We start from the raw sequence: 20,930 nt of genomic DNA, 5'->3' as shown, positions 1-20,930 counted from the left end.
TTAGGTACAGTCAAAATGATAATTTTTTTTCAGCAAATATTCTTGGCAATTTATTGTACATCTGATACAAGAGCTTTGCTGCATTTTGAGTTGAAATAGGTATTCATTAAAACTTAAATAAGGGACCAGGAAAATGAAAAACTATAAGAAAGCGAAAATCAAAATCAACAAAAAAACTAGGAACCAGAGACACTCTATGGGGGGTAGAGGGCGGGAGGGGAGGGATTGGGGTCGAAATAAGGGGGTTGCAATTGTGCAATTGTATGGGGAATATAAAAATAAAATTTATTATTTAAAAAAAAGAAATAAGTATTCATTATAATACTTTGACATTTTCTATCTACCTTGATGTGTAAGTGTAAAAAAGAGCTCATGGTTAAGAAAGAACTGATAATAGTTATTGGTACTTTGACCCAATAAGCAGGAATTCTTCTTAACAAATCATGATAAGGTCACATTTGGAAGAGGAGTAAAATTTTTGTGCATGAAAACAGCTAAGAGGGTATAGCCATGTGGTGATTTTTTTGTCAATAACCTCACAAAGCCAGGCCTTCCCCTGGACGTAGGTAATTTATATATTCAAGATGGTAATGTATCTTAAAGTTTAAAAAAATACTCAAAGGAGGGGGAACCCTACACTTCTACAATGGAAACAAAGATGTAAACCAATAGTAACTCAAGAAAAATATATATATATATATATATATTTTTACAAATACCTAAATGAATTTTGCTAAAATAAGGGCTATTTTTACATCATTTTTTTGATCAGCAAGTAAGTGCCAGGCACAGCTGTAGGTGTTAGAGACACAGTTGAGGAAATCCCCTGAACTAGTGGGACTTAGGTGCATACCAATGACTAAATCCCTATACTTGTGCATGAAACATAATAGTAATAAACATTTCAAAAAAATAAGATCTACATAAGGATACAAGCCATCTGAATACTCTGAATCAGTTCAACTTTCATTTTTTTTTGTTTTAAAAAATAGTTCCCAATATTACATTTTTTGTGGTTGCAATATATTTTACTAAAAAATGCTGAACTCTATATTTTTGTTTTAGAAAGAAAACAATATTAACTGAGGATAGCTATGTAGATGGTTTGTTAGAAAATACCTCTGAGAACCTTCTTTTTTTTTTTTTCCTCCCAGATCAAAAGACTGTGATGATTTCCTTGGACTATGTCTTTTTAGGAAAACCAAATCTGCTCAGTCATAGTCACTTTTGAAGCTCTTTAAAAAGAGAAAAAACAAGCTGCCCATGTCTTTTTTATTTGTCCTGTACCTATGAGTTACCACCAAATTTAATCATTAAAAAAGGTCTTTGCAGAGTATTGTTGTTGAATATTTAATTAGTATAGAGTAATATTTAAAAGTAATTAAATGCAGAATCTTCTGCCAGATGGGGAAGTTAAGGAAGACAGGTGAAGGCAAAAGGAGTGAGAGTATCCAGTAAAGGTGAAGGGCATAGGTGAGGGGATAAAGGAAGGAACAGGTGATGCACAATTTGAGTCCAATGTCAGTAACTGAAGAAATGTTTTATTACTATAAATGAGTATAATACCAAGAAAAGTATTTGGAAAAAATGTGTCAAAAGATAATCTGAAATTCCCCAAGCAGCATCATGAAGTAAGTTAGAATTGCAAAGTGAAAAGAACATGGATTTAGAGTAAGAAGACCTGGATGTATGTGCTTTATTCTTTTCCTTGCTTTCACTGGTTCTGCTTTAATAAGAACTCATCTTTCAGACTGTTCAGCTAGGTTTCTTCTGTTCTTCAATTTACTAAGAGCTTCTAATGTATTATGAATTGTATTTACCTAAGTAAAGTGGATTTTCTCAACATCCAAAAGTGTCTTGTGTTCAGAACCCTCTCTGTTGGAGGAAACTTTCAGGCAAGAAAGACCTGGATTCATTTGCTCTTGTGGGCCCCTGCAGAACAGCTTGCACACCTGGGATGCTTTTCTGAAAGGGGATGGGTTATCTCTCTGGTATGGCTTCCCACTAAAATCCTTATACCACAGCCAATCCACACAGCTGCCCTCAAGAGCTCTAGTCAGTCAAACCAGGCAGTCTCTGTTTCCTTCCTCTCTACAATCAATACACATAGCTGATAGTCAGAATCACCCTCATTTTGCATGTTGGAGAAAAGGTGCACTGCAGAAAGCCAGGAGGTTAGCACCAGCGCTGAAGGTCCTTTCCTAAGGTGCTGTTCATGTCTTGCATCTCCTCCTCCATTAATCCTGTATCTCAAAAAGTAAAAGCAGTATCTGTTTTATTGGATTTGTGTCCAGTGTCAGATGTTACAAATCTTTCCTCCCTAGCAAGACGCTTTCATCAAGGATATGGGAGAAATGGTATCAAAGTTTAGCATTCAGGACACAACCTTTCCCCAACTCCCTCCCCCATTCATTTATTTTTAAATTTTTTTGCAAAGTGATCAGGGGAAGGTAACCATTGAATTGTTCTATAAAGTCCATGCTCTAGGACTTATCAACATTATTTCTATGCTCTATGATTAACTAAGGCTACACTCTGATTCGTCTTTGTACTAATTAGAGAAATTACAGGCTCTAAAGAGGTAAAGATAGGCTAAAGGAGTTTCAGTTTTCCTTTATTTCAAAATGCAGCATCAAACACCATCTAGATACTATCAACTCCTGTCCTGTGATTAACAGCGAGATTTTAATTTTGTTCTAAACATCTGAAATAACAGGTTTATACCACTCAGCACTGGGTACAGAAAGCAGGGTTTCTATTGAACATGCACAAACACGATGGGGCAAGCATCCAACAAGAGCTGGGAAGGAAGTATTTGGTACTCTTTTATTCTTCCTTCAGTGGAGAAATACATTATTATTAAACATAGTAATATCATAAATATGAAATATAACAAATATGTTTATTTGTTTGTATGTTGTTCCAGGTGCTGGGAACATAGAAAACAAGATATTTGTTTCTCAGTGAGCTTATATTCTAATGTGGAGAAATGGACTTTTAAGGCAAACAAAGAAATAAAAAGGTCATTTCAGAAAATAAAATGTGAAAGAAAGGAACAGGGCAACATGAGTGAAGTAGAAGCAGGAATAGATGGGAAGTCAGTAAAAACCACTCAGAAGAGTGAATAAAGTGAATAATAAGTGAATAAAGAGTGAATAAAGGAGACCAAAATGAAAAGGAACTTGTCAGATGAGGAAGGTCACTAGTCTTAAATGTAACTGTATGTAATACAAAGGCAACATGCCAGGGATGAGTTGAGTCTCTGAGGAACAGTGAGAAAACCTGTGCATCTACAGCAAAAATTTAGTGAGCAAAGAAAGAGTGATATAAGGTTAAGAATCCTGAGTGGGCTCTAGATCATGATGTTGCTTTGTGGCTTTATTCTAAACATAATAGAAGACCATGGTAGTATTTAACTAGACAAAGAAATAACTACTTTTTATAAGTAGCAGAATATCCAGGATGCCATGAGGAAGATGGGCTCATTAAACTACAGTAAAAATGAGGGAGAGGTTTAGACAGTACTATAGTAATACATGGACTCGGTACTGCTGTCGCCTCTGCTCCTACCATGGAGCGTGGTGGAGAGGAAGAGCCATCGATTACCGTGGATATTTTTGGAGGGAAAACTGGCAGTGTGCTTAAACTGCTAGTCAATTATAAATGGAAGTTATGAAAAATGCAGATACAAAGGTGACTTCCAAATGTTTTGGTTTGTAGGATGAAATAATTGTGGGTGTCATAACTGAGATGGGAAAGCTAGTGAATGTGAGTTTCCCTCTTGCTGCTCTCCATTCTTAAAAAGGAAAGCAAATATTATTTGTAGCCAACAGGCCATTTTAAATTGGGTTTTAGCATGATTCTTTCTTATATTGGTAGCCTGCCTTCTGGGTAAATACTCAAATCTTTAAGAACTCTGCTAACAATAAAAACCACAGAAAACAGTCTGTTCATCAGATATGGAAAAATAAATACCTATAAATAAAGGCTTGTAGGGATCAAAAAGAGAGTCATGGAAATTTGTCAGAACAGTTAAGCAGATTTTAAAGTACAAAGCAATGAATCCAAGAGAGAAGAGTGACAGGTTAGGGAATAGTTCAAATCCAGTTTTCCAAAAGGATCATGACTGAGGTGGACAGTAGAAGGGTGTGTGTATGGACAGCAGGTTGGGAGACTGAAGACTGGTGTTCACAAGATAACAAGCACTCACAGTAAGTACTCGATGGCATCATTATGGACAGGCTCTGGAAGGATCATTCAGGAATATGGACAGGTATTGAAGCTGGAGAAATGTCTCATTTTTTCTAGAGAAGAATGGTTACCAAAGACCAATTCTGTAATGTCAAGACTTATGATATTGACAGTTGGGATGAGGGCAGAATTCGAACTTTGCTCCTAACTAGCTTGTACCTTTAGTAAATTGTTTCTGGTCCCATTTTCTTATGTGGAAAGTGAAAACAAGATAATCCTTGGCTCTCCACCAGACTTTTCATCAAAAGGGCTACTGTGGATATCAAGAGAAGGGCAGGTTACTAAATCATTACTTTTCCATAGCAGAATTGAAATATAAATGTTTAGAATGTACATATGCTATGGACATGTGGAAATGTGGCTGTATGCTTGTCTATATAGTAATTTTTTAACAAAATGTATATTCAAAAGATACTTTGGAAGCCATTTTGTTTTGTATATACTTTGCTATGAAGTCACAGAAACAAAAAGAAATTTTACAAAAAAGGATTTAAAAAATAGTATCAATAAACCCTTGTGAGAAAAAGAGAATATTTTATTTTTTTTTTTTTTTTTAATAGAGGCATGTTTTTTTTTATTTATTTATTTGTTTGTTTGTTCGTTCGTTTTGTTTATACATGCACTGGGTACAGTCAGAAGCACGGGAGGGTGAGAGAATTCACCAGAGCCAGAGCGGGGAGCAGAGCAGGCAGAAGGACTGAAGTACACTGCTGAGGGGAGCAGCGGGCGGCAGGAGAGGTCTGCGCGCCATGTGGGACCCTCCTCCGGTGGCCGGGGAGCAGCCGGGGATCGAACCGGCGCCGCAGAGGTCGCCGGCAGCTTTGCAACCCAGCGCTCAACCGCTGCGCCACCGGGGAGGCCCAAAAGAGAATATTTTAAAAAGAGATTTATGCTTTGGCTTGTTGTACTAGGTTTAATTCTGGTATAGAATATGAATTGTAATACAAGCCTTAAAGTCTAGCAGCAATGAAGGGTTTTTGTGGTTATTAAACACCTCAACTTTACTCAGGCATTTAGCAGACCGCAAAAGCCACTAATTCGCTGTCTTCTGCACTGTCACGGATATTGCTTCTAAAGCATCTGTAGTAAGTACAGAGCAGATCTATGCTTCTCTTTCCTTTACCACCCTCCAGATAATTTATAGATTAGAAATACATATCCTACTCTTGCCATCATAATGAGCAAAAACATTCTTCCAGAGATTTGATTCCTACTAGTTTCTATAACACAATTCTAAACCAATTCTCTTGAGGCTTGTAAATTGATCATTTTGAGGCATAGAACTGAAGTTGAGCACTTTTCATAAGGAAAATCTGCAAGAAATGGACAAATTTTTAGAAGCATACAACCATCTAAGATTGAATTAGGAAGAAATAGAGATCCTGAACAGACCAACTGCAAGCAAGAGAGTTGAAACAATAACCAAAAAACAAAAACCCAAGGGCCAGATGGTGATACTAGTGAGCCCAACCAAACTTCAAAGAGGAAATAATTATCTAGCCTCCTCAAACTCTTCCACAAAACCTGGGAAGAAGGAATGCTTCTAAATACATTTTAAGAGACCAAAATTACTCTGATACCAAAAGGAGAAAAGGACATCATAAAAAAGAAAACTATAGACCGATATCCCTAATGAACACAGATGCAAAAAAATCATAAACAGAATTTTAGCAAACTTAATTCAACAATATATTAAAAGGATAACACAGCATGACCAGGTGGGATTTATTCCAGGACTACAATGATGGTTCAACATACACTAATCAATCAATATAATTTTCCATATCAACAAAAGGAATGACAAAAATCATACGATTATGGCAATTAATGCAGAAAAAGCATCTGAAATGAGTTGGCATTAAATTATGATAAAAACTCTTAGTAAAACATGGATAGAAGGAGCATACCTCAACATAAGAAAGGCTATATATGCTAAACACCAGGTAGCATCATATTCAATGGTGAGAAACTGAAAGCTTTTTCGCTAAGATCTTTAAAAAAGGATATCCACACTCACTATTGAACAACATAGTATGGGAAGTCTTACAGTGATTAAGCAAGAGAAGAGGTAAATGCAATCCAAATTGGAAAAGATGTAGTAAAACTATTACTGTTTTCAGATGGCATGAAAATATACATAGGGAACCCTAAAAACTATTAGAAACAATAAATCGGTTAAAATTCAGGCTACAAAATCAATGCTTGAAAGACTGTTGTATTTTTATACGCAGATAATTAACTAAAAAGTAAAAGAAACCAAGAAAACAATCCTGTTTATAATAATATTAACATCAAAAAGTATTAAATACCTAGAAACTAACAAATGAGGTAAAAGTCCTATTTAATAAAAATTATAGGACATTAATAAAAGAAATAGAACAAGAAAATGGAAAGATATTTCATACTCGTGGATTGGAAAAAATAAAATTGTTAAAATATCTATCTTACACCAAACAAAATATAGATACAATGTAATCCCTGTCCAGATTTCAATGTAATTTTTCAATGAAATAATGGTAAACATTGAAATTTACATGGAACCATAAAAGACCCCAAAAGTCAAAGAAGTATTCTTTTTTTTTTTTAAGATTTATTTATTCATTTATACAAGCACTGGGTACAGTCAGAAGCACGGGAGGGTAAGAGAATTCAGAGTCAGAGCGGGGAGCAGAGCAGGCAGACCGACGAAATGCACTGCTGAGGTGAGCAGCGGGCGTGGCAGGAGTGGTCTGCGCGCCATGTGGGACCCTCGCCTGGTGGCCAGGGATCGAACCAGCACTGCAGAGGTTGCAGGCAGCTTCGCAGCCCAGCACTCAACCGCTGTGACACTGGGGAGGCCCCAAAGCAAGTATCCTTGAGAAAAAGAAGAGGAATGGAGCTACCATGCTCCTAGATGTCAAACTATGTTACAAGTCCACAGAAATAAAAACAGTATGTAATTAGAATAAAAACAGACACACAGACCACTGGAAAAGAAGCTAAAGTCAAGGAAGGAATTTACATTTATATGGATAGTTGATTAATGACAAAGAAGTTACTGTATACGATGGAGAGAATCTCTTCAACAAATGGTTCTGAGAAAACTGTGTAGCCACATACGGGAAAATGAGACTCAACGACTCTCCTACACCGAAATTAACTCAAGGTGGAGTTAATTAACAACTCGGAGCTAATACTGAAAACTATAAAATATATAGAAGAAAACACACAAAAAACACTTCATGACACTGGTTTCAGGGATGCATGAACTCCAACAGCAAGGGAAACAAAATCAAAAATAAAGAATCGGACTATATTAAGCTAAAATGCTTCTGTACAGTGAAAGAAACTACCATTAAAACAAAAAGACATTCTACTGATTGGGATAAAATATGTGCATGTCACATTCCTGACAAAGGGTTGATATACCTAAGACCTACAATGAACTCAAATAACTCAACCAAAAAAAAAAAAAAAAAAAGAAAGCAAATGAAAAAATGAGAATAGCTAAATAGATTACTTTCTCAAAGAAGACATACAGATGGCCATCAGGCACATTAAAAAAATGTTCAACATCACTTACTACCAAGGAAATGCACATCCAAACCATCTCACTCCTGTGAAAATGGCTTATATCAAAAAAATCCAGAAACAAAATTGTTGGTGAGGGTGTGGAGAAAAAGATACTCTTACACACTATGGAAAACAATATGAAGGTTGCTCAAAATATTGAAAATAGATATATGATCTAGTAATTCCATGTCTAGGTAGCTACATGAAAAAAAAAAAATCACTAATTTTCAGAGATGCATGCACTCCTATGTTCACTGCAGCACTATTGACAATAGCGCTAAGGGATGGAAACAACCTAAATGCCCTTTGACAGAGCAGTGAATTAAGAAAATGTGGTATAGGGGCCTCCCTATTGGCGCAGGGGTTAAAGACTTAAGGACACAGCACTGACATGGATAGAAATAGAGAGGATTATGGTACATGAAATAAGTCAGAAAGAGAAAGACAATCTGGATGATTTATTTGTATGTGGATTATAGAGAAAACAATCAACAAAAACCACCCACAATGGAACTGACAAAATGAAAACAAAATAAACTCTATACATATTCGTGCAGAAAAGAGGTTACTACAGTTGGACAGAGGAGTAGTGAGAACAAAAGTAGGAGGGAGTACGATGGTCTATGGGAAAGAACTATGAGTGTTCAGGTGGCGGAGGTGGGGGTAACACACATCTGGCCAGGTGAACCCACTCCCCTAAATTATATACAGTGTTAGAAACCAATGTTACTTCGGTAAAGGGGAAATAAAATATAGGTTTGCAAACATCAGATATTAAAGAGATTTGAAAAAATATATAAAACAGATTAAAATATTTAAAACAAACATATATCAAAACCACAGGTCACCAAAGGTAAGAGTGAATCCTAATGTAAACTATGGAATTTAGGTGACGATGATGTGAAAATGTTAGTTCATCAATTATTACAAATGTAGCACTTTGGTGAACGATATTGGTAATAAGAGACTATATACGTATGTAGGGGCTGAGAGGTATTTAGGAAATCTCTTTAAAGTCCTCTCAATTTAGTAGCAAACCCATGACTTTTCTAAAACTAAAATTAATTTTGTAAAAAATCAGGATGATTTTGATAGCACAATGCCATAAAATAAAATCCATTTTTTATCAGTTAAAACAATATATACAAGTTTAAAAAAAAAACATGGCACAAGAGCAGTTCTTTGTTCACTCTCATGCAAGGAAGCTGATGAAAATACCTCCATATGCACTGCTGATCTCAAAGGAGCCCTAAGTACATCACGAACAGACCAAATTCATCTTTATGGCACCTCAGTGAATGATGAAGGGTTAGAACATTATTACCCCCATTACGGACTCGGAGGTTAAATGATGAATGTGAGGCAAATCACAAGCAGAAACTTAGTGGTGGAAAACATTTTAAATGACTTACATTTCTCATCTTTGTCCCAGTTAAATTATTCTTTTTGTATTTTCTTATCAGTCTGAGATCCTGTCAGTCTAGGCCTATTCAGACATTAGGCATGCTGAAATCAAAAGACCACAGATTTCTGAATCAGAGATCCAAGTCCCCTACTTGATGCATATTATAATAGGCTGCGAAGGGGCTGTGCTTCAGAATCCTTGTGTTCTTTTTAGAAAACAGAAATGTCAATCAAAAATAACATATTTTGCTTGTTACAAAAGTGGTATTTTTGCTGCTGCTGCTGCTGCTGCTGCTGCTGGTAGTAGTGGTGTACATGTGTGTCTGATATGTATGTAAATGTGTGCATATGAAATGTTTGGCTAATGACTAAATACAAGGCAAGCAAATGATATAGATAAATGAGAAATAGGATAGGCTGCTTTCTACCACTGGGGACTGGAATGATGAGCTCCAGTTAGGATTCTGTCTGTGTAACAATACAAAAATTACCTTTCTTCCACTCTACTATTTATTTTATTATCTCTAAATGGAGTTAAAAAAAAAAAAAAAAAACAAACCTGATTCCACTTCTGGAAACTTGAAGATAACTCAGACTATAATGTGAGTATTTAAGTAAACATCTATTATCCTCACACATGAACATTTCCATATATATGTATCTGTTAAGCAATTAGAGAATGAAAACTTGAGGGCAAGGATCAGATAATTAGAAGAGTAGAACACAGCAGAGTCCAGTTTATATGAAGTATGTCATTGTAGAAAACAAATATCTAAAGGGGTCAGGGAAGGGGAAACAAGAGCAGCGGAAGTGTTACACAGAGAAATGTGGTTGAGTAGCTCCCATAACAAAATGGACAATAAATGACAGTAGTCATTCCTTGGCACTTTGGAAATCGATTGTACAAAGCCTGATGAGATCTAAATGCATAGTGTAATTAGATGAAAACTCTTATGTCAAAATTATTCATGTAAACCAGTTAGCTCAGGAGACTTTTTCTTTGTTAGCTATTATGGACTGGCTACATTGTGCCTAATTTCTATGTGTAGAAACATGACTACATGATCCTTCATTTTGTGTCTACTTTTTCAAAGGTAGACCTTTTGTCTGATTTCCTCATTTTGAATTCTTTCTGGCCATGTTCATGTGACTTAAAATGTAAGACGGGGCCTCCCTGGTGGCTCAAGGGGTTAAGCACGGCACTATGAAGCAGTCCACAGCCTCTGCAGCATGAGTAGGGTCTCTAGCCAGCCAGGGAGCAAACCACACTGTGCAGCAGACCTCTCCTGTCTCGCCCGCTGCTCCCCTCAGCAGTGTATTTCAGCCAGTCTGCCTGTTCTGTCCCCATTCTGTCTCTGGTGAATCCTCTCACCTCCCACACATCTGGCCTGTACCCCAGTTCTTGTATGCATAAATCAATCAATCTTCATTTAAAAATAATTTTAAAACTGTGAATGAAAAATAAAATTATCTGTATTGGATTCTGGAAAGAATTCATACATGTGATGGTGTGGTCCCAATGTCTAAGTTAGATTCAGGAGTTGATACTTGTTATCTGTGCAGTTTAATATAATCATTAAGTCTTCTGGTGCCTACATTTTCTTATCTATAACCTAGAAATAATAATAATATGGTTGTGGAGAGGATTAAACAAGCATGCATAAATTCCTTAAGATAGTGTCTAGCACACAGTGAGCATGTGATAAATGTCAGCTATTTATTTTCCCCAAACAGATTACAGTCTCCCTTATTCTGATAAGCCACCTATTTAAATAAGGCAAGTCCATTATATTCATCTTATTTTATTTCTTTGAAAATTTTTCACTAAAAAAGGGAATTTGACCTGCTAAATATGTGTGAACATATTTTACCTCGTGTTTTTTCTTAAGTAGGAAAGAATTTTAGGGCTACAGTAACTTACGAAATATGAAAATATTTTCGCTATTTATCCTTAAAAGGTTAAGTCCTTTAGTGAGAATGTGCTACAGGCAAAATCTGATTCGATGAATTCAGGAAAATTCATAGTCATGAATCAGTTTAGGGCTGCTTCTTTGTATAGCAAATTTAACCAAGAGTAAACTCAAGCTATTCTTGATTCAGTATCTGGAAAAGAGCCAATCCTAAAAAGGTCTGCAGCCAGAGCATACTTAGTGATCATAATATCATTGGTATGAAATGGGCTATGGCAGACAAATAAAACAAAAATACTGACTTTCAAAGGGAGGTTTTCTAGAAACACAGCTGGAAAGAAATGTTTCTATAAAAAAACACTTATGATGAAATAGGAGATTCATGCAAATCACTCCATAAAAGCAAAAATTAATAAAATGTACATATAAGTAGAAATAGTAGCTGGTGTGTGTGTGGGGGGTGGAGAATGGCAGAGACATTACCTATTTCAAAATCAAGCACTTTTTTTAATAAAAGAAATAACTAAAAATGCAGGGATCTATTTTAAACAAAAATAGTTATTAAAGGCAAAATTTTAAATTCAATTCATTTAAAAATGATGTATAAAAAAAAGTAAAATATAAAATAGTTCATTGGCTCAAATCAGTAGCCCCATTTTATTTTGTTGTTACATTGCTGTTAGCTTTGATTATTTATATTCCACAAATGAGTGAAACCATCTGGAACTATCTTTCATTTTCAGAAAATAGAAGGATCTCAAGTAGTCTCACTATTTAAATTGCATGGTAATAACCCTGGGCAATAAACAACAAAGGTCAAAGCTACAGGATAAGTTAAATTATCTTTAAAGTTCCTCTTATTTCCAGTGTTTTGTTTTCATAATCAATGGTGAATTTTACCCATCAATGAGTGTTCTTCTACCATTTATTTACTACATAACTTTGCTTGCAATTCAAAATAAAGAGTACATTCTATTAACTTCCTGAGCTTATTTATATACACAATAAATTGCCTGCTAGGAATCATTAGAAACTTTTAAACAGAGGTATCACATATATGCTTTAAAAGGATCACTAGGTCATTCTGTATGAGAATAGGCTGTGGGTAGGTGAAAACCCATGGCAGAAGTGTGCAGAGCAGTTAAAGCAATAACTTGTTTATTATAGCTTAGCAACCTCGGACTGAGAAAAAGCAGGTATATGAAAATAAAGCCAAACAAGCAGGAGGAAAACTTTTTACATATCCATTAACCACTCATTTTTTTTTTTTTTCCTTTCTAATTGCAGTTAGTTCATCCTCCTTAACTCCATACTGGTAATTGGGTAAAAGGTGGTCAGACATTAATGGGATGGATTAATTAAACCAAGAGCATAATATGGCCTTGAGTTTAAAACTGATAATACTGTTAAGTTATTTAATTTGTTCACTTAATAAGCACTTTTTTTTATAATGTGATGCCTCAAACAACAGGTAGGCTTGTAACTAGTTGAATTTAGTACTTGTAAAATTAACTTGCTAGGAGAGTGACTGCTAAGATTTCCAACAAAGGGGCCTCCCTGGTGGTGCAAGGGGTTAAGCACCGCACTATGAACTGGTCCACAGCCTCTGCAGCATGAGTTGGATCCCCAGCCAGCCAGGGAGCAAACCACATGGTGAGGCAGTCCTCTCCTGTTTCATCTGCTGCTCCCCTCAGCAGTGTGTTCCAGTCAGTCTGCTTGTTCTGTTCCCCACTGTGGCTCTGGTGAATGCTCTCACCCCCCTGCATCTCTGGCCTGTACCCCAGCTCTTGTATGCATAGATAGATGAATCTTAAAAAAAAAAAAAGATTTCCAATAAAGAGTAGAACAGTTGACTGGATGCTCTGTTTCACAGGTATGAATTTACAAAGTAATTACATCACTACTTAATAGTGGTTTACAAAGTAATTACATCACTACTTAATAGTGATACAGTGGTATTTGTACAATCCACACTTTCTGAAAGGAAAAAGCAAGATTCAAAATTAGTGCCATGGAAGCATTAATGAATGATAATTCATTAATATGTGAAAGCATAGTGAGAACCTGCGATGTACCAGAAGTAGTGACATTTCCTATAGTTACAAAGATAAATAAGATCCTACATTTCCTTCAAAAATTCATAATTTTGTAAAGTAACATGATTTGAAATAGAGATATACACATATATACACATTAGTATTATCAGAAAAATTAACTCAATACTTCCTGTGTGTTACACATTTTATTTTGAATGTATTATACCTACAAATTTTCACATATCTATAAACTGGGTAGAAACATTATTGCCATTTTGAGAAAATTGAGATACAGATTAAATTATATTCTATAATTACACAGGGAATATAAATAATTATGAAAATGTAATTATTTATATAGAATCATTGGGAAGTGTGTTTGGTATTACATAAAAACACTGTGGGTTTATAGAGGTCTCCAGTTTGTTTTTTAAGGTTTATTTATTTATAAATACAAGAGTTGGGGTCTATGTAGGCCAGAGGTTTGGAAAGGTGAGAGGACATACCAGAGACAGAGTGGGGAGCAGAAAAGGCGGATCCACTGAAATACACTGCTGAGGGGAGGAGCAGGTGAGACAGAAGATGTCTGCTGCACCATGTGGGTTAGCTTCCTAGCCAGGGATCAAACTCATGCTGCAGTGGCTGCGGACACCTTCATAGTGCTAAGACTTAGCCCCTTGCACCACCAGGGAGGTCCTGAGGTCTCCAATTTTGTAGAGACTATAGTGGAGGATGGATGTAACAAATGCGGTAGATTCTGTGTGACAAAAAAAAAGGCACAGAGCATGCTGGAGGAACTCTAAGTGCTAAGGGACAATGTATTTGTTTTTAAGCACTGTGCAAGAAGTATTCATCATTGCTGAAGGTTGTGAGGGAGTGAACTTAGAAGCAGAAGGGAGGTGGCAAAGTAGTAAGGAGGCAAATTGTAAAAGTGCCATTTTGAGGAGTCAGAAATTGATCATGCAGGCAAGGGAGTTACCTAGGTTTTTAAGTAGAGTACAAATGCTGAGAAAAGGCTCTGGGTTGAAAAGATGTTGAATTCTCTCCTGAGCTAGTAATTGTACAACATGCTGGGAGAGGGGAAGTGAGCAAGCACAAATTTGGGGTGCAAATTTGGAAGAACAAACCAGGGTAGAATAGTATTAGGAAAGCGTCCAAATCACTGCACTCAAGGGGCTGCAGAAAATTCAAGTGTGATCTGGTTCAATGGAAATCTTAGCAAAGAAACAGGAACTTGGATTATTGGTCACAAGAATTCTTATTATCAGGCAGCATTAGGATGGGGACTAAGTCAATGATTTTGGAACTCAGAAAAGAACTTGAAAAAGATTTGTATGGTGCCATGAGCAAACTGGAGGGAGTGAGAGCCAAGGGAATGAGGGTACCATCCAGAAAGGAAAGCGTGAGAGAGCAACACAGACGAACAACCATTTTCCCTAGGCCCTTATTTAAAAAAAAAAAAATTAACATCCTCATTTATATTTTTTCCATAATATATAATTTCTCCCCTCAGATGTGGACTCCCCTCCTGAGTGCTCTGCTTTCAAGACTCAGTCTTACAAATATTTCTTTGTTTGATCTTTTGTTTAGTTTCTCTAGATTCCATATATAAGTGAATCTATATCCTGTTACCTTCTGGCTCACTTTAGTTAGAATCATCCCTTGTTATTATCTTTTTTTTTTTTTTTTAAGTAATTGTGAGCCTCCCTGGTGGCACATGGGGTTAAGTCACAGCACTATGAAGCTATGGCAGCCAGCGCAGCACCAGTTAAATCCCTGGCCAGGATGCTATCCACATGGCACAGCAGACCTCTCCTGCCTCGCCTGATGCTCCCCTCAGCAGTGTATTTCAGTCAGTCCGCCTTTTCTGTTCCCTGCTCTGTCCCTGGTGAATCCTCTCACCCCTCCACCCTGCACCTCTAGCCTGTACCCCAGTTCTTGTATGCATAAATATTTTTTTTAAAAAAAGTAACTATGGGGCCTCCCCTGGTGGCACAGTGGTTGAGTACTGGGCTGCGAAGCTGCCCGCAGCCTCTGCAGCGCCAGTTCAATCCCCGGCCACCGGGCAAGGGTCCCACATGGCGCTCAGACCTCTCCTGCCACTCGCTGCTCCCCTCAGCAGTGTATTTTGTCGGTCTGCCTGTTCTGTTCCCTGCTCTGGCTCTGGTGAATTCTCTCACCCTCCCGCGCTTCTGACTGTACCCAGTGCTTGTATAAATAAATAAATAAATCTTAAAAAAAATAAAAATAAAAAAGTAACTCTGTGTGTGTCTGTATGTGTGTGTGTGACGGAAAATTGTGGGAAATGGTTTCTAGCAAATCTCTGGCTTTCTGACTTCTTTCATCACCTCCATAATCCTCACCAACCATCATCTAGTGTACTTCATCAAGCAGTATTTTGTGACACAGTAAAGCTCAGGAGAAACTGCTTAAGATTTAAAATATGACAGAGTTTACATTACTGATTTTGTCAATGAATAGCTGGGAAAACTGGAAAATGTGCTTCACTGTTCAGAGAGACTAATAACAGAAACAACAATAACAAAAGTAAGAATGTAGAAGTCCATCTTACAGATCTTTCAGGGGAATAAATGATAACAGATATAAAGTACCAGGTTGGCACATAATAGATATGTAGCCTTATTTTTTTTAAGTTACAGAATAACCACTAGATGATAAATACTGGGGTTATTATGAGCAAGTCATGTTTTCACCCTCTAGAAACAAAAAAAAAATCAATTTTCAGTTTTACAGCAAAAAATAAAAACATTTAGTGTTACTAAAATTTGAGAAGTAGCTTCACAAGGTACTGACTAGTTCAAGAATAATGCTTGTTACCAATCCAGAACACTATAGAGAATATAAAAGTTTCTGTCATTAAGTCGCTAAGCCAATTATCATGGGGCTATGACAATTTTTAAATATACATGATTACCCATTTTAAAAGCAAACTTTCCTCACATACCTAAGGTAAGGATTTGATTGTTTAAACTCCCTAATCTGTCCCTTGAACACCCTAACATTGGTGACCCAAGGGAGTCCTGTCATCATATTAATAATCCATCAGTTTGAAAACACAGGTTGACTCAATTCACAGTAAACAGATGAGAATATATTGTAACACATAATACATATAACATACATTTGTTGCACAGAAATGGGAAAACATAAGGATATATTACTTCTATTTTTTTAAATTCACTATAATGTTGCAGCATGTGAGAGTTCTCTGTATAGAAATAGAGTAAGTTGTGAGAGCAGATAATTATCAGAGTTTGGTTCGCGAACTTAGAGATGGACATTGTCGATCTCTTCTCAGTAAGCTCTAGCAGATGGCAGATACCCCCTCCACTTGGTGAGGGTATCTGGTGAAGAGCTTTCTGGTGAAGAGGAAATGCCAGCCAGATGCTAACACTGCCTACATTGGTAAGTACACTATGTTATTGCGTTTACCTCACTATATGCAATGCTAAAACTTCCAAAGCGTACTGAGAATTTTCTATAGAAAACAATTTGATTGTTAACAATTCACATCTTGATTGCCTATTCAATTCAGTATATAATACAGCAAACCTTTTTGCCCTGTATATTCAAACTTACACTTAGTAATTTTAGTTCCTCGAACTTACTTAGTGTAAAGTTCAAAGTTAAGCTGAATGAATTCTAGAGGAAATCATCACTTTTTCCTCCTTCTTATTTACAACTCTCCAATCTCCAGAGCAGAAAAACACTATTTATGTGATAAAATTATAATACTGTGATGTGGAAACAGGTTAGGGTAGAGGAAACATGAGATTGTTATTTGTATCATCTCTATTCTGCTGAGCATGAGTATTTTGTTATAAATTGTTTGCACCGTTATTCAAAATGATCAAATCTTTCATTCCATTACTTCATTTAATCTGACTATATTTACATGTTTAGTATTCCTATCTATATGCTTATGTCAAATTTAACTTATGATCTATACTATATCTATAGCAGAATATAGAGTTTGCAATGCTGTGGAAAGACTATAAAATTAAAATTAAAATGATTGGTCTATAAGATTCTGATTCTCTTTTCCATTGTTACTATTATTTTTAAGGCTAATGAAGCTCTTCAGTGGTAAAATTTGAAAATAAATAGTATTACTTATTACAAAATATATTTTAACAATTACATTGAAATTACAAGTCAGTTACAATAAAATCCCCTCTCTAAAGATGGCTGACAAAGGATCTAAATGAAACAACAGTCAATACCAATCTATGAGAAGGCTGAAAATAGTGCTCTTGTGCAGATATGACCATCACTAGAAAATAGACTGAGAAGAAGCACTACTGTGGGAAGCCATAAATAAAATAGTGGGATTATAAATCAGAATTTAGTAGTTTTTCATTTTAAGATTTATTTGTTTGTTTGTTTGTTTGTTTGTTTATACAAGCTCTAGGTACAATCAGAAGTGCGGGAGGATGAGAGAATTCACCAGAGCCAGAGAGGGGAGCAGGACAGACCTACTAAACACACTGCTGAGGGGAGCAGCGGGCAGGGCAGGAGAGGTCTGCGCGCCATGTGGGACCCTCGCCTGCAACCAGGGATTGAACTGGTGCTGTAGAGGCTTCAGGCAGCCTCGCAACCCAGCGCTCAACCGCTGTGCCACATGGGAGGCCCAGTTTATCATTTTATTTGAACTACATTTGTGAGCTCTGGGCTTGATGGTGTATGAACTTTTCCATGTGTCATCAAATTACACCTTAGTGAATAGCCATGTTTCATTTTAGATAGTTGTGATAATCCTAGTTAAATACTCAGTACAAAAGGACCAGCCAATATAGTTTTTATGATGTATCATTATTTTACATTCTCGCTTATTTTTTTTAAATATAGGTTTTCTTCCCTCAGGTGTGGTCACCACAGTTTTCCCACCACCAAAGCACCCACAGTATTCCAGGATAGTCCATTGTGCTCTCCATATCCTACCCCCACCCCCATCAGCCCATTCCCATCCCATTTCTTCCCTCCCCTGCTTCCTCCCCCTTCACTCCAGGACACCTCAGATCTATGGTCAGTTTTCAAGGGTTAATTTTAGTTTGTCTTTCTCTGATCCTTTATTTTATTATCTATAGTCCAATTATAAGTAAAACCATTCAGTAATTTATCTTTCTCCTTCTGGATCATTTCACTTACGATAATCCCTTCCAGTTCTATCCACGCAGCTGCAAGTGGCATGAATTATCTTTTTAGACTGCTGAGTAGTATGCTACATTTTCTTGATCCACTCATCTGTTTCATTCTTTTTTGTTTTGTTTACTTTTAGATATTCTAGAATAATAGTATTTTGGCAACCTGACTAAATCAAACTTATAAAATGATGCAAATTCCAAATGCCAATGACATTTATTTTCCACTATTATTTGATGCTTTATTTTTTAATATTTATTTTTATTTATATATGCATGCAAAAACTGGGGTGTAGGATAGAGGTGTGGGGGTGAGAGGATTCACCAGAGTCACAGTGGGGAGCAGAATAGGTGGATCTACTGAAATACACTGCTAAGGGGAACAGTGGGCGAGACAGGAGAGGTCTGCTGCACCATGTGGGTTAGCTCCCTGGACAGGGATAGAACTCATGCTGCAGTGGCTGGTTACAGATTGATAGTGCTGAGACTTTAACCCTTGTACCACCAGGGAGGCCCTTAATTGATGCTTTATACAACATTCTGTAATATGCAATTGTGCGTGCTATTCCTAAAAGTGTTAAAACCCAGTTTTAAAAGTAATCTTAAAAAATAAAATTAATGTATCCAACTTACATCATAGTTTTTTCTGAATCTGCTGATTATAAAATCTTTTGTTTGAAGTAATTCTCAGAAAACAACTTTGGAAGAAAACCCGAATTTTATTAATAGTTATACCTTATAAAAACAAAATCTTAAGATTGATTTTCAACAGTAGCCCTTAACATGTGTAGGTGCAGGCCCAAATCAAAAGCTAGTAAGTGTTTCTCTACCTGTATGAATTTTGCTTAGGGAATATTTTATTACAGGACCTAATTTCTGTCACTTAGTCATCTTAATAGTAATATAATATGAGTCTGCCCAAAGGCCATTTTCCACCATCTGGATACATATGGGTTATTAAGACTTCCTCAATCATTCACATACAACTTACTGCTAAGTGAGGGGAATGCAGGAGTAGGAAATCCAGAGATTCAGGGAATATTTTAGCAAGTTAGAATATATCACAGGGAGAGATAAAATTGCTTACTCAAATGGGTTAATTTAGCAGAACTCCTTGATGCTATTAAGTTTTTGAACATTATTATGAAATAGAATAAAACCACACTGGGAATCCAAATTTGATAAGAAGAAAACTAGTAAGCTAAAAAAGTTATAAATTGTCCTTTAAAGCTATTTAATGAGAGGAAAGTCTATATTCACTATAGATATATAACAACTACAAATAACGGATTAAGTCATTGTTTGTAGTAACTTTTTGCATGAATGAAACATGTCATCCAATTGGGTTTCCTTGGTCCTCCCATTCATTAAATAAAAGATCAAGATTAATTGATTCCTTAACCCTCTCCTCCAAACAAATCTAACATCCTATAGCTTGCCTTTTTTATTTGTAAAAGCAATGAAAACAGAGTGCCGAGAGATGGCCATGTTCTGATAAGTAGCAAATCATAGAGGAAATGCTCAAGGAGAGTAACTTCCCCCACTGTGTGCCAATGAATGGATCAATGTGTGAATGACGCAGCAGGTGATAAGGACTCCATCCATATATCCCCTAGAGAAAGATGACTAGTGAATATAAGTTTAGTGAGAACATATGTAGAAAAAAGAAGAATCATAATGAAAACAAGTAAAGTGGAGAGCCTCCCCTGGTGGCGCAGGTGGTTGAGCACTGTGAAGCTGTTCGCAGCCTCTGCAGCACTGGTTAGATCCCGGCCAGCTGGTGAGGGTCCCACATGGCATGGCAGACCTCTCCTGTCTCGCCCGCTGCTCCCCTCAACAGTGTATTTCAGTCAGTCTGCCTGTTCTGTTCCCCCCTCTGTCTCTGGTGAATCCTCTCACCCTCCCATGCATCTGGCCTGTACCCCAGTTCTTGTATAAATAAATAAATAAATCTTTAAAAAAAAAAAAACAAGTAAAGAGGAAAGTTAACTCAAGCAGGGTAGTTCAAGAGGTGCCTTGAGAAAGTTAAATATTAGATATCAATAGAGTTTTGTTTCATTTTAATGTCAAACCTAATATACACTTTATTCAGAAAAAGATAATTCAAAATTTACAAATGCACATTTTCTACTCAGGTGGGTAGAATTAACCTGCTGACAATTTTTATTTTAAATGAGCGACTCCTTGTATATTTGAAACAATGGAACCTAATGTCACATAATAATAACCAACAAATAATTTAATTATGTTACAGAGAAACAAAACATTTTCTCTATCTGTATAATAGCAAAATCCATACACATTTTCATTGAAAAATCACCAAACATATATATATATATATATATATATATATATATATATTATCACAGAGATAAATGATGTTAATTTTAGAGTATGTGACCATAGATCTAAACATCTCTTTTAGTCATCTGGCTGAAATTTTGAAATAACTTACCCTTGTACAAAAATATACAAAAAATCTGAATGTTGGAATGCTACCTAAAACATGACTAGATATTGATGTAATATATATATATATATTTACACATACATATAATCAAAGAAATGAGCTTTATATGCTCACATTTTTAGAAACAAAGAGTTTTAAGTATTAT

General features: G+C 36.2%; 1 protein-coding gene across 1 annotated transcript in view; it reads right to left on the bottom strand.

Annotated features, from left to right (window-relative positions):
* The window catches only part of KHDRBS2 (KH RNA binding domain containing, signal transduction associated 2), a gene marked incomplete at both ends in the record, with an annotated part of 457,143 nt that overhangs the window by 163,605 nt on the left and 272,608 nt on the right, over positions 1-20,930 (bottom strand). The window lies entirely within an intron of this gene.

Source organism: Talpa europaea (genome assembly GCF_964194135.1).
Source record: "Talpa europaea genome assembly, chromosome: 2".
Classification (NCBI taxonomy): domain Eukaryota; kingdom Metazoa; phylum Chordata; class Mammalia; order Eulipotyphla; family Talpidae; genus Talpa; species Talpa europaea.
Note: the sequence above shows the minus strand (reverse complement) of the source record. Positions and strands in the feature narration are given on the sequence as shown.